This window comes from Phoca vitulina, unplaced genomic scaffold, assembly GCF_004348235.1.
Source record: "Phoca vitulina isolate PV1807 unplaced genomic scaffold, GSC_HSeal_1.0 scaffold33, whole genome shotgun sequence".
Taxonomy (NCBI): Eukaryota; Metazoa; Chordata; class Mammalia; order Carnivora; family Phocidae; genus Phoca; species Phoca vitulina.
In genome coordinates, this window is record NW_022589736.1 from 14,753,351 (window position 1) to 14,764,983 (window position 11,633).

Here is an 11,633-nt window from a genome sequence, read left to right on the forward strand (position 1 = left end):
CTATAGTTACTTTGTAATATCTTTTACTGGTTTCGGTGTCAAGGTAATGCTGGCCTCCTAGAATGAGTTAGGGAGTATTCTCTCCTCCTCTCCTTTCTCAAAGATTGTGTATAAGATTCATATTATCTCTTCTTTAAATGTTTGATAAAATTCACTAGTGAAGCCATCGGAACTTAGAGTTTTCTCTGAGCCTGGAGTTTTGTGGGAAGTTTTAAATTACAGCTCCAGTTTCTTTAACAGATAGGTAATAGATATATAGATACATGGCTATTCAGATCTTTTATTTGACGCAAGCTGCCAAATTTATTGGCAGAAAGCTGTACGTAATATCCTGTTCTTAACCTATTCCTGTTTCTGTACTGTGTATTCATGTCCCCTCTTTCTTTTTTTTTTTTTAAAGATTTTATTTATTTATTTGACAGAGAGAGACACAGCGGGAGAGGGAACACAAGCAGGGGGAGTGGGAGAGGGAGAAGCAGGCTCTCCGCCGAGCAGGGAGCCCGATGCAGGGCTTGACCCCAGGACCCTGGGATCATGACCTGAGCCGAAGGCAGACGCCTAGCGACTGAGCCACCCAGGCGCCCCCATGTCCCCTCTTTCATTCCTAATACCGGAAACTCACATTTTCTCTTTTTCTCTTTATCAGTCTTGCTTGGTGTTTATTGATTTTATTAATCTTTTCAAAGAACCAACTTTTGTTTTCATTGATTCCCCCCCATTGCTTGTCCATTTTCTATTTAATTGACTTACACTCTTTATTATTTCTTTTCTCTTATTTGTCTTATTTTTTCCTAGCTTAAGAGGGAAGTTTAAATCTAATAAGCTTATTTATTTTCTTCTTTATTCTTTTCTAATATAAACATTTAAAGTCATAGATTCCTCTGTCAGCACCACTCTAGTCACGTATCACAAATTTGATATGTTGTGTTATTGGTTTCTAAATGTTTTCTGAGCTCCCCTGTGACTCCTTTGACCCGTGCGTTATTTAGAAGTATGTTGTTTAGGGGCACCTGGGTGGCTCAGTCGTTAAGCGTCTGCCTTCGGCGCAGGTCATGATCCCAGCGTCCTGGGATCGAGCCCCGCATCGGGCTCCTTGCTCCGCGGGAAGCCTGCTTCTCTCTCTGCCGCTCCCCCTGCTTCTCTCTCTCCCGCTCCCCCTGCTTGTGTTTCCTCTCTCGCTGTGTCTCTCCCTGTCAAATAAATAAAATCTTAAAAAAAAAAAAAAAAGAAGTATGTTGTTTAATTTCCAAGTAGTTGGGGATTTTCCAGATAACTCTTCCAATAGATTGTATGGTCACAGAATCTATTTTGCATTATTTCAGTCCTTTGAAATTTATGGAGACTTGTTTTATGGCCAGTATTTGGTGTGTGTCAATAAAAATTTGGATTCACTTTGATTTCTGCAATTGTTGACTGTCATGTTTTTTCAACATCAAGGTCTAAAAAAAACTTTTGAGGAATGCCTGGCTGGCTCGGTCAGTTATGCGTGACTCTTGATCTCAGGGTTGTGAGTTGGAGCTCTATGTTGGACATTGAGCCTACTTAAAAAAAATTTGTTTTTTAAAAACTGGGATTCTCCTCACACCTTTTAAGGTGGTAGGTGCAGTTTGCTTATAAGTTTAAATAATTACAAGTGACTTTAGGCATATTATAAGCATTCACATTTTTTTTTTTTTTAAGATTTTATTTATTTGACAGAGACACAGCGAGAGAGGGAACACAAGCAGGGGGAGTGGGAGAGGGAGAAGCAGGCTTCCCACTGAGCAGGGAGCCCGATGTGGGGCTCGATGTGGGGCTCGATCCCAGGACCCTGGGATCATGACCTGAGCTGAAGGCAGACGCTTAACGACTGAGCCACCCAGGCGCCCCAAGCATTCACATTTTTAAGTAGAGTTACCATATTGCACTTTTAAATGTATTGAAGAGAATCCAAATACGTAGTGATTTCATAGTCACCATCACTCATTTTCTTTAAAAAAATGCATGAACAGGCTCTTCTTTAACAGTTGGAAATTTGACATACTTTCCCCTTCCTCCTTGAACCCTTATTTGCAATCTATTGGGCTGAAATGGCAAGTGGCAAGACCCTAGAGCCTTTTCATTCCACTTCTTCACAAAATATTTTCCAAATGCAATGTATCTTTAAGCTTGTAAGTCATTCATTTATCACCCTATCATACTTCTCTGTCAGTGCTTTGTGGGTTTTTTTTTTTTCTGAAACCATAATCCCTGGTGTTAGAATTTTTTCTTCTGGATTGAGTTGTCATTATAGTTAATATTAGTACATAACTGATCAAACAACATAATTACTACTTATTAAATTAGAAACAATGGATGATGACTTGGTAGATGTTAGTCATTAAACACTTCTTTGTGAAATGAGTGTCATCGTATGCAAATTATATATGTGTGCGTAACTATTCTTGCTAGATTGGGACAAGATTCAGCAACAGTATTTTTCCTATTTTTTTCATTTTTATTGATAGAAGAACTGATGAAACTTTTTCTTGTAAATACATAGATGAGGCAAGGATTTTTAGTATGGTAGCTGTCACCCAATTCTTTTAAAGTCTTCTGAGTTATAAGCCAAAAATCGCATAGTGATCTATCATCAAATATTATTTATAAAGACCTATCAGCTGACAGGTCTATTAGACCTTTCAATTTTGATGAAAATAAAGAACTGGAAACCACTAGAGTTGGAAAAGGATTTGTTACCTGTCATTAAAGTCATTTGCTCTCCCAGCTTCTGGAAAACAGAATAAGGATTTTATCAAGACTTCTAAAATTATTTATTATTAAATTATTATTTGCTAATAAAATATTTCAACAAAAATTTTATCACAAGCATACCTTCTGTTAACTTTAATCAAACACTGGGAGCTGCATATTTTGTTCATTGCTTCAGGGGACATGCCACCTAACCAGACTGCAAAGAACATTATAAAGTCAAACCAGCCCCCGCAGACTTGCTGTCATCAGAAGTCTGACTTTTACTTTTCAGATTAAATAAATCTGCTAATACACTTCCTGGGAATACCATCTTCTGAATTCTGCTTCTAAGGTAAATAAACTCACCTTGAGTTTGCCTCTGTGATGAGATCAATCCTCCTGGCCTATGGCTTTTCTCTCTGATATTCTCTTGGTTTTATTCTCACCAGAAGTTCCTCAGAAGCAGACAGTTCTGAAGGGTTTTACTCCCTGGAGCAATGAATCTCATTAAGATTCAGAAAGATTTTGGAAGGCCTTTTGTTAGATGTGGAAAGGAGAACCCACACCTCCATCCAAGCACATTCTGGGCAGAACAGCTTTGGGAAGAGAATGTACGGAAATTGAGGACCTAGGTCTTGATCTTCTCAAAATGGTCTGTGGCCCATACACCAGGCAAGATCCCAGGCACCCCCGTCTGAAGTTGTCTGGCCTAAGAAGCCTAAGGCAGGTGCAGATTTAGAGATGAGGGACAGGAAGAGGAACCAGCAGGGGAGGCTGAGAAGGAACAGCCAGTGGGTTAAAAGATTCAAAAGAGGAAGGTGAGTTCTTGGCAGAAGGAACCACATGCGTCTGGTCAACATCGGCACTCATTCTCAGAGGGATTTCTAAGAGTTTGGAAAGCGCTTCTTTTGGAGAGTCCCAAAATGGCTGTGCTGAGGTCTCTTAGGTGAATTTGGCACAGGAAAGTGTGAGTGCCCTGGGCTGCTCCTTCTCCCTCACCGTCTATCAGACTTCTGTCTCTTCCATGTCTTAAACACCATCCACTGTAGTCCCTTTTTCCCTGAATGCATTTGCCCTGATAAAGGCTGTCATTTCACACCAACACTGGTTTTCCTGCCTCTACTCTCTTTTCTTTCTCTCTCTTATCCTGCAAACTGTTGTGGGAGTCACTGTTCTGCGTTGCAAATTTGATTGCGTCACACCACCACGCTCACCCCTCCAGGGGACTACCACTCCCTCTGCCAACAGAGCCAAGATTCTGTCCAGTTCTCTGTCAGTCATGGGCTTCCTGGACCCCTAGACTCCATCTCCAGACCCAGGGGACAGGTCTTGATTGGCCAGGCCAATTGAGTAAATCCTCTTGCTAATCATTGATTTGGGAGAGGACATAGGAACTTGAGGGGTGAAAGGAAGCTCACAGGAATGGAGGAGGTTCTGGAACAGGATTCTTAGTTTTTTAAAAAGAGACACAAAGAGGGGCGCCTGGCTGGCTCAGTCAGAAGAGCATGCGACTCTTGATCTTGGGGTCGTGAGTTTGAGCCCTACATTATACGGTGTAGAGAATACTTAAGTAAAAAAACAAAACAAAACAAAACAAAAAGCCTTAAAAAAAAAAAAAGACACAAAGAAAGGATGAAAAGGAGGCCACTGCAGCCATTTTGTGATCATGAGCAACATGATGAGGACAGAATAGCAAACAGGTGAGAATAACCTGGGTCTTTGATGACACTGAGTATATCGTGCCCTTACTCTGGGTTTCCAGTTATATGAGTTAATCCAAATGGACTAAATTGTTACTGGTTGCCTCCAGAATCAACTTTTTCTGTTACTTGCCAGCAAAAGCACCTTGAGTGACTCACCACTGAATATTGAATAAATTCCAAATTCCTTTGCACAGCAAAAAAGTATTTTCATCATCTGCCCTGTTTTACCTCCCGGTCCCGACCACCCCCCCAACCCCGTCTTTCCCACGGTGCTCTGGCATATCACACCTTGGCCATGCCATGCGGAGTCTCCCTTTCTTCACAGCCTCTCTGGTGAGCAACCTCTCCTCCTTCCCCACCTGGCAAACTTTTTAATTTTTCAAGATTATTCTCAAGCACCCCCTTCTCTTCAACACCTGGCTTTCCTGACCTTTCCAGGTTAAAGACACTTTCTCTTCCTTGTGGCCCCACTTCCCCCTCTCTGCCCTTTGCCATCCCTTTTCCTTGTCCATACCTCAGTTTTAGGACCAGCCTCACCCCAAGCATTTAGATTTTTACACGGTTTCCCTCCCCCTTCTCCAGTAGACTCGGAGTTCCCTGAGAGCAAAGACCCCCTCTTCCTCAGTTCTGTTGCTCCCAGGGGTCACGACAGTGCCCAGGTCGGCATGGTCACCTGATACATATTTGTTGCAGAGGACTCATGTGGAAAACTTGGAAGAAAGCCAGAGAAACAGCAACAGCGTCCAGGCAAACCTGAGGGTTTGGACAGGAGAGACATGAACTCAGCACTATGGTAAAGCCCATTTCTAACATCAGCTGGGACTCAGGAGAAGCTAGTTTGTAGGGAGAGAGGACGAAGCAGCTGCTAGAGAAGGGGAGTCTTGGATTCCCTGAAGGACTATGTCCCTGGCCAGGAGGCCTGCGGTCCAACTCTCTAAATGTCATGGAGTGACCCAGGATCCCCATCATAAAGGTTCCCCTTGTGCTCAAATTGGTTCCTGCAACCAAGGTTTACTCAACTAAACACACACGCCCGGGGCGCCTGGGTGCCTCAGTCGTTAAGTGACTGCCTTCAGCTCAGGTCATGATCCCAAGGTCCTGGGATCAAGCCCCGCATCGGGCTTCCTGCTCCGCGGGAAGCCTGCTTCTCCCTCTCCCACCCACCCCCCCGGTTATGTTCCCTCTCTCGCTGTGTTTCTCTCTGTAAAATAAATAAAAAAATCTTTTAAAAAATAAATAAATAAACACACATGCCCAACTTAAACAGACTTTGGACTTAATGACTTGCTCTGTAATAGTATCTGCTATTTTCTGTAGGACAAAAAAAAACAAAACAAAAAAAACACAACCTCAAACCTCTTTGCTTATCAGCCTGGTGAAATACATTGTGGTTTTCCATACCAAGAGTCATTTGCATGAACTTTTAAAAATTAATTTTTAATTACTGTAATATATGAATACATTCTCTTTATAGAAATTAAACAATTATAGATGTTTTAAGGTAAAGTACTGTTAGGGGTTTTTAATTCTCCTTCCTTGGTTAACAATCAGTAAATTGCAGACACATGTATCAGCCCAGAGACAACCCATCGCCCACCCCCACCCTTTGAGCTCAGGGCTCTCATAGACCAGAGGTGAGTTCTTTGAAGTCAGAAAGCACGTCCTAATCATCTTTATGCGATTCACACACAGTGTATGCCTGCGCACACTGTTGATAATTGAATGAATGAATGAATGAATGAATAAGAAAGAAAAAGAAAGAAAGAAAGAAATCAGGGGATTGGACTACATGATCCTTAAGACCCTCTCTATTATGGCCTGTATATTCTGATTCTATAAACTATTCATTTGCCCACTATTTATCAGTGGATTACTGGACACCATTTCTGTGCATACAATAGAATCCCTTAACAATACTGACTACCGTAAGCATGATCAGTATCTATATTAAAGATTACTCTTACTGTCTGCCACTGTTACATTTCAAGAAATATAAGTTGAATTGTAGTATAACTGAAATTTTGGAAAAATTTAAAGTTCTTAATATGATATGAGATAAAATCATTCGCTAAAAACTTATAAATGATCTTTTAATGCGTTATTCCAATGACAAAGTGGCAAAGACTTTGCAGTCCAATTGCTGGGGTTCAAATCCTGGCCCCACCACTTGCTAGCTGTGTGACCTTAGGAATGTTACTTAACCTTTCTGTGCCTGAGTTGTCTCATTTGTAAAATGGGGATAGTGATTATGTTTAGACTGTAGAGTTGTTGCAAGAATTAAAAGCATCAGTATAGGAAACTTGGGTGGCTCAGTCAGCTAAGTGCCCAACTCTTGATTTCAGCTCAGGTCATGATCTCAAGGTCGTGAGATCAAGCCCAGCGTCAGGCTCTGCACTGGGCATGGACCCTGTTTAAAAGATTCTCTTTCTCTCTGTCCCTCTGCCCCTCCCTCCGTGCTCTCTCTCTCTCATAAATAAATAAATAAATCTTGTTTTTTTTTTTTTAAGCACCAATACAAGTTCAGGGCTTACAGCAGTGCTGAGTGCCCAGTAAGGCATAATACAGGTGTTAGCTGCTGCTTTGTTAAAGGAGAAATTGATATTATTCAAACATAATCAACTGCCAAGGCACCCCATACATGGTGCCAACTGACTACACAGGAACCTCAGGGGCTAACTTCCCTAGCAAATGCCTGGAGGGCCAGAAACACAACCCAAAAGGGCAGGGCGCCCATGCCCTGGGAGAAGAGAAAGACTCAGCAGTTGAACTGCTCAGCGGCTCACTCACTCTTCCTCCTACAGCAGTGACTCCAGCCAGCCCCTGTGTAAATGCCCTAGGACTAAGGAGCAGGCTGTTTGTTGTGACACACAGGCCACTTGCTGTGCACTCCCTCCCCTTTCCTGCCTCACGTCCCTGTCGCTCTTTCTGGTCTCCTGGGACTGCATTCCCCACTTAAGAGTTGGGACATCCGCTTCTGCCTCCAGCCCCGATGTTTAAGGATTGGGGCTAAGGTAGACATTTCCCATTGCATATCCTCCAAGCTTCACCAAGGAAAATAAAACAGAGCTCACGGTTTTCTTTGGAATTGTGAGTAAAGAGCATCCGCAAAGGGGCGCCTGCGTGGCTGAGTCGGTTAAGCGTCTGCCTTTGGCTCAGGTCATGATCCCAGGGTCTTGGGATCGAGTCCTGCATCGGGCTTCTTGCTCAGCAGGGAGCCTGCTTTCCCTCTGCCTGCCACTCCCCCTGCTTGTGCTCGCTCTGTCTTCCTGACAAATAAATAAATAAAATCTTAAAAAAAAAAAAAAAAGCCTCAGCAGGTATTCTGAGTATGATGTGATAGAAAATGCCTGGACTGGGGATCAGAACTCCTGGATTTGCCAATGTCATCTTTTGCCCAAAACAACTAAATTCCTTTTCAGAGAGCGTATTACCATAAAATGGAGCAACATATATTCTTCCTCCCTACTTCACACTAATAATATGCGTTACTTATTTAGCACTTATTTAGTTCCTGCTGTACTATATGATCTGTTTTGATATCCCACCCACAAGCTGGATGCCTTTACTTCAGAAGACAGGCCTTATCACTCCCGGTTTTCAAATGAACACTGTAAGACCCAGAGAGGTTAAGTAATTCACCCAAGGTCACACAGCTCCTTAGCATCAGAGCCAGGAACTAAAGGCAGGTTTGTCTGACCTCCAAGCTCATCATCTTTGCACTGCTGTTCTGCTTGTCCAAGGAACAAAATGCATATAAAAAGATGCTAAACTCCATAATAATAACATACTAATAAATGCATAGTAAAATGTACTCTGGGAGGGGCGCCTGGGTGGCTCAGTCGTTAAGCGTCTGCCTTCAGCTCAGGTCATGATCCCAGGGTCCTGGGATCGAGCCCCACATCGGGCTCCCTGCTCTGCGGGAAGATTGCTTCTCCCTCTCCCAGTCCCTCTGCTTGTGTTCCCTCTTTCGCTGTGTCTCTGTCAAATAAATAAAGTCTTTAAAAAAAAAAAATGTACTCTGGGAGTTGAAGACACTGCTAACCACATTTATTCTCATAAAGGCCACGTTGAATCATTTTGCTCTGGAAATAAGACACAAAAATCAGTAACATAGGGAGACAAAAGTTATTTCTATCCTATTGGTCAGTCCCTAGTCCTTCATTTTGCTAACAAGTATCTCCAGACCATCCTTGCCATAAGTTTTAAAATTGTCTCAGGCCACTAACGAAGATTGGCTCTGTCTAAGCTATAAGAGGTGTAAATTATACCAAGAAATACCAATGCTACCAAGAAATAAAGGAATCTGGATGCTGGAAAAATAAAGGCATATATTAAAACTATAATCGTGTTTGGAAGTGGGTTACCAAAGAGAACAGAAGCAAGGTTGAAGCTCCTGAAGCGTCATTGGCTGCTTGAAAGCTTCAAGGTGCGTGTTATGTGCTAAGTTGTTGCCCAAAATTCCTAACCCCCAGTAGCTCAGAATGTGACTGTATTTGGAGATAGGGCCATTAAAGAGGCAATTAGGGTTAAATAAGGTTATTGGGATGGGCCCTAATCCAGTGTGACTAGTGTCTTTGTAAGAAGAGGTCAGGACACAGACGCACGGAAGGAAGACCATGTGAGGTCAGAGGGAAGACGGCCAGCTAGAAGCCAAGGAGAGAGGCCTCGGAAGAAACAGCCCTACCTGCGCCTCGATCTCCAGAACTAGAAGGCTGTTACTAAGCTGCTCAGCTGGGGTATTCGTGATGGCAGCCCAAGCACACTAATACAGTGTGTGTGTCATGAACAAGGCCCATGGGCTCCATACTTTGTGACCACAGTCAAGAGTGAGAAATCCAGGGTCGCCTGGGTGGCTCAGTAGGTTAAGCGGCTGCATTCGGCTCAGGTCATGATCCCAGGGTCCTGGGACTGAGCCCGACGTCGGGCTCCTTCCTATGCAGGAAACTTGCTTCTCCCTCTCTCACTCCCCTCTGCTTGTGTTCCTTCTCTCGCTGTGTCTCTTTCTGTCAAATAAATAAATGAAATCTTAGGAGAAAAAAAGAAGAATATGTATTCTGTTGCTTTAGGATGGAATGTTCTGTATATATCTGTGAAGTCCATCTGGTCCAGTGTGTCATTCAAAGCCCTTATATCCTTGTAGATCTGCTTAGATGATCTGTCCAGTGCAGTGAGGGGGGAGGGTGTTAAAGTCCCCTACTATTATTATATTGTTGTTGATGTGTTTCTTTGATTTTGTTATTGATTGGCTTATATAATTGGCTGCTCCCATGTTAGGGGCATAGATATTTACAATTGTTAGATCTTGTTGTTGGATAAACCGTTTAATTATGAAGTGGCAGAGCCAGAATCCCGAAGCCCTCCACCTTCCTGTGAAACCCCCTCCCCCAAAGCATCCAAGAGGACCATCAGTGTTCAGGCGGGTGACAGCAGAATCCTCACACCAGTGTTTCATTTGCAAAGCATTCCTCCTTAGAGTCAACCAGAATTCCTGCCCGCTTTATTAGCATGGGGCCTTATGAGCACTAAACCCAGAAAACAGCTTTGTAACATATCATCACCTCCTTCTTAAGGTGTTGATTTACTTGTCTCACCCTCTAGCTTCAATCTCGCTGTCCTCAAAATGGGTTTGTCACTGAGTCCTTGTGAAGTCATGGTTGACATTCAGTTGTCCTTTGAAGTATGAGCTAAGAATTTTACTTTGGTTAAAAATATCGAACACACACCACCTCACACCCATGAGGATAGGTACTGCCAAAAACAAACCAACCACAAAAACAAAATAACAAACGTTGGTGAGGATGTAGAGAAATTAGAACCTTCGTACACTGTTGGTGAGAACGCAAACTGGTACAGCCGCTCCTGAAAACAGTATGGAGGTTCCTCAAAAAATTAAAACTAGAAATACCATACGATCCGGCAACCCCATTTCTGGGTATATACCCCAAAGAATTGAAAGCAAGGTCTCCAGGGTTGCCTGGGTGGCTCCGTCAGTTGAGGGTCTGCCCTCAGCTCAGGTCATGATTTTGGGGTCCTGGGGTCCAACCCCCCCATCTGGCTCCCTGCTCAGCAGGGAGTCTGCTTCTGTCTCCCTCTGCTCCCCTCCCCTGCTTTTGCGAAGAGGGAGGTGGGCGGCCCTCCCCTCTCTCTCTCTCTCCCCCCCCTCAAAAAAAGAAAAACAACTAGGGGTGCCTGGCTGTCTCAGTCCGTAGAGCATCAGACTCTTGATCTCAGGGTCGTGAGTTCGAGCCCCACATTGGGTATAGGATTACTTTAAAAAAAATAAATCTTAAAAAAATAAGGAATATCAAACTAACAATAAAAAAACGTTGAACTCAGCACAAACATTTTCTAGAGCTTCTGAGTTGTGAGCCAACTTCTCAGTCACAGTCACCAGCTTTTCCAGCCCCCCAGCCTATACGGAAGAGGTTTCATAAAGAGAGCAGTGGAATTAGAGGTGGTTGGAACACTCAGAAAAAAACATACTGGGACCCGAAATAGGTGCCGAGGCTTGCGGGTTAAGTGTCTCAGTGTCCAGGAGGATGCTCTCTTATGTAGGAGGGACAGCTACAAAAGTGAGAAGTTTGGTGTTCACATCGAACAAGCCATAAGTAGCAAGTGTCTCGTGCGTGGGCATAGTGTGAGTGGCAGGGGCGGCGGGGAGGTGGGAGGAGGAAGAGACAGGGTTGTCAAGGGACCTACCATTGCTGTTTGGGAAGGCAGAGTATTAACATGGACAAAATCGTGCTTTCAGGAAAAGTATCAAGTGCCAAGAGTCGGTCCCTGCCGAACCTCCGGGGGCTGGCGGGGGGTGGGGGGGTGTACGGGAGCTGAGTTGCAGGGCTTCCTTGGGTTAATAAGGAAAGACTGTGCCCAGGTGGAGTTGGTGTGAGCCATGGAGCGTTATTACTAGAAATGGCCTTGGGAAACGTGACCGTGTTGTTGACAGTAATTGTTCATTCAATCAGAAGCTGATTCAATTAGAAGTTTTGCAACGTGGCTCAGTCTGTGGCTTACAAAGGGGGACCTCCCAGCAGATACCAGGAGCAAAGGTCTATTTATCCTAAGCTGTCAGCGCCCATCACCATAGAAGGGGATCCTTTCTATTCGCTTTGGTCTGCACTTTGAGTACCTCCTATAGTCCTTAGAGGTTAGTCTCTGGGCAAATAAACACTCTCCCAGGGTAAATCCCCTTTACACCCACTGTGGAACCAGGCTGTT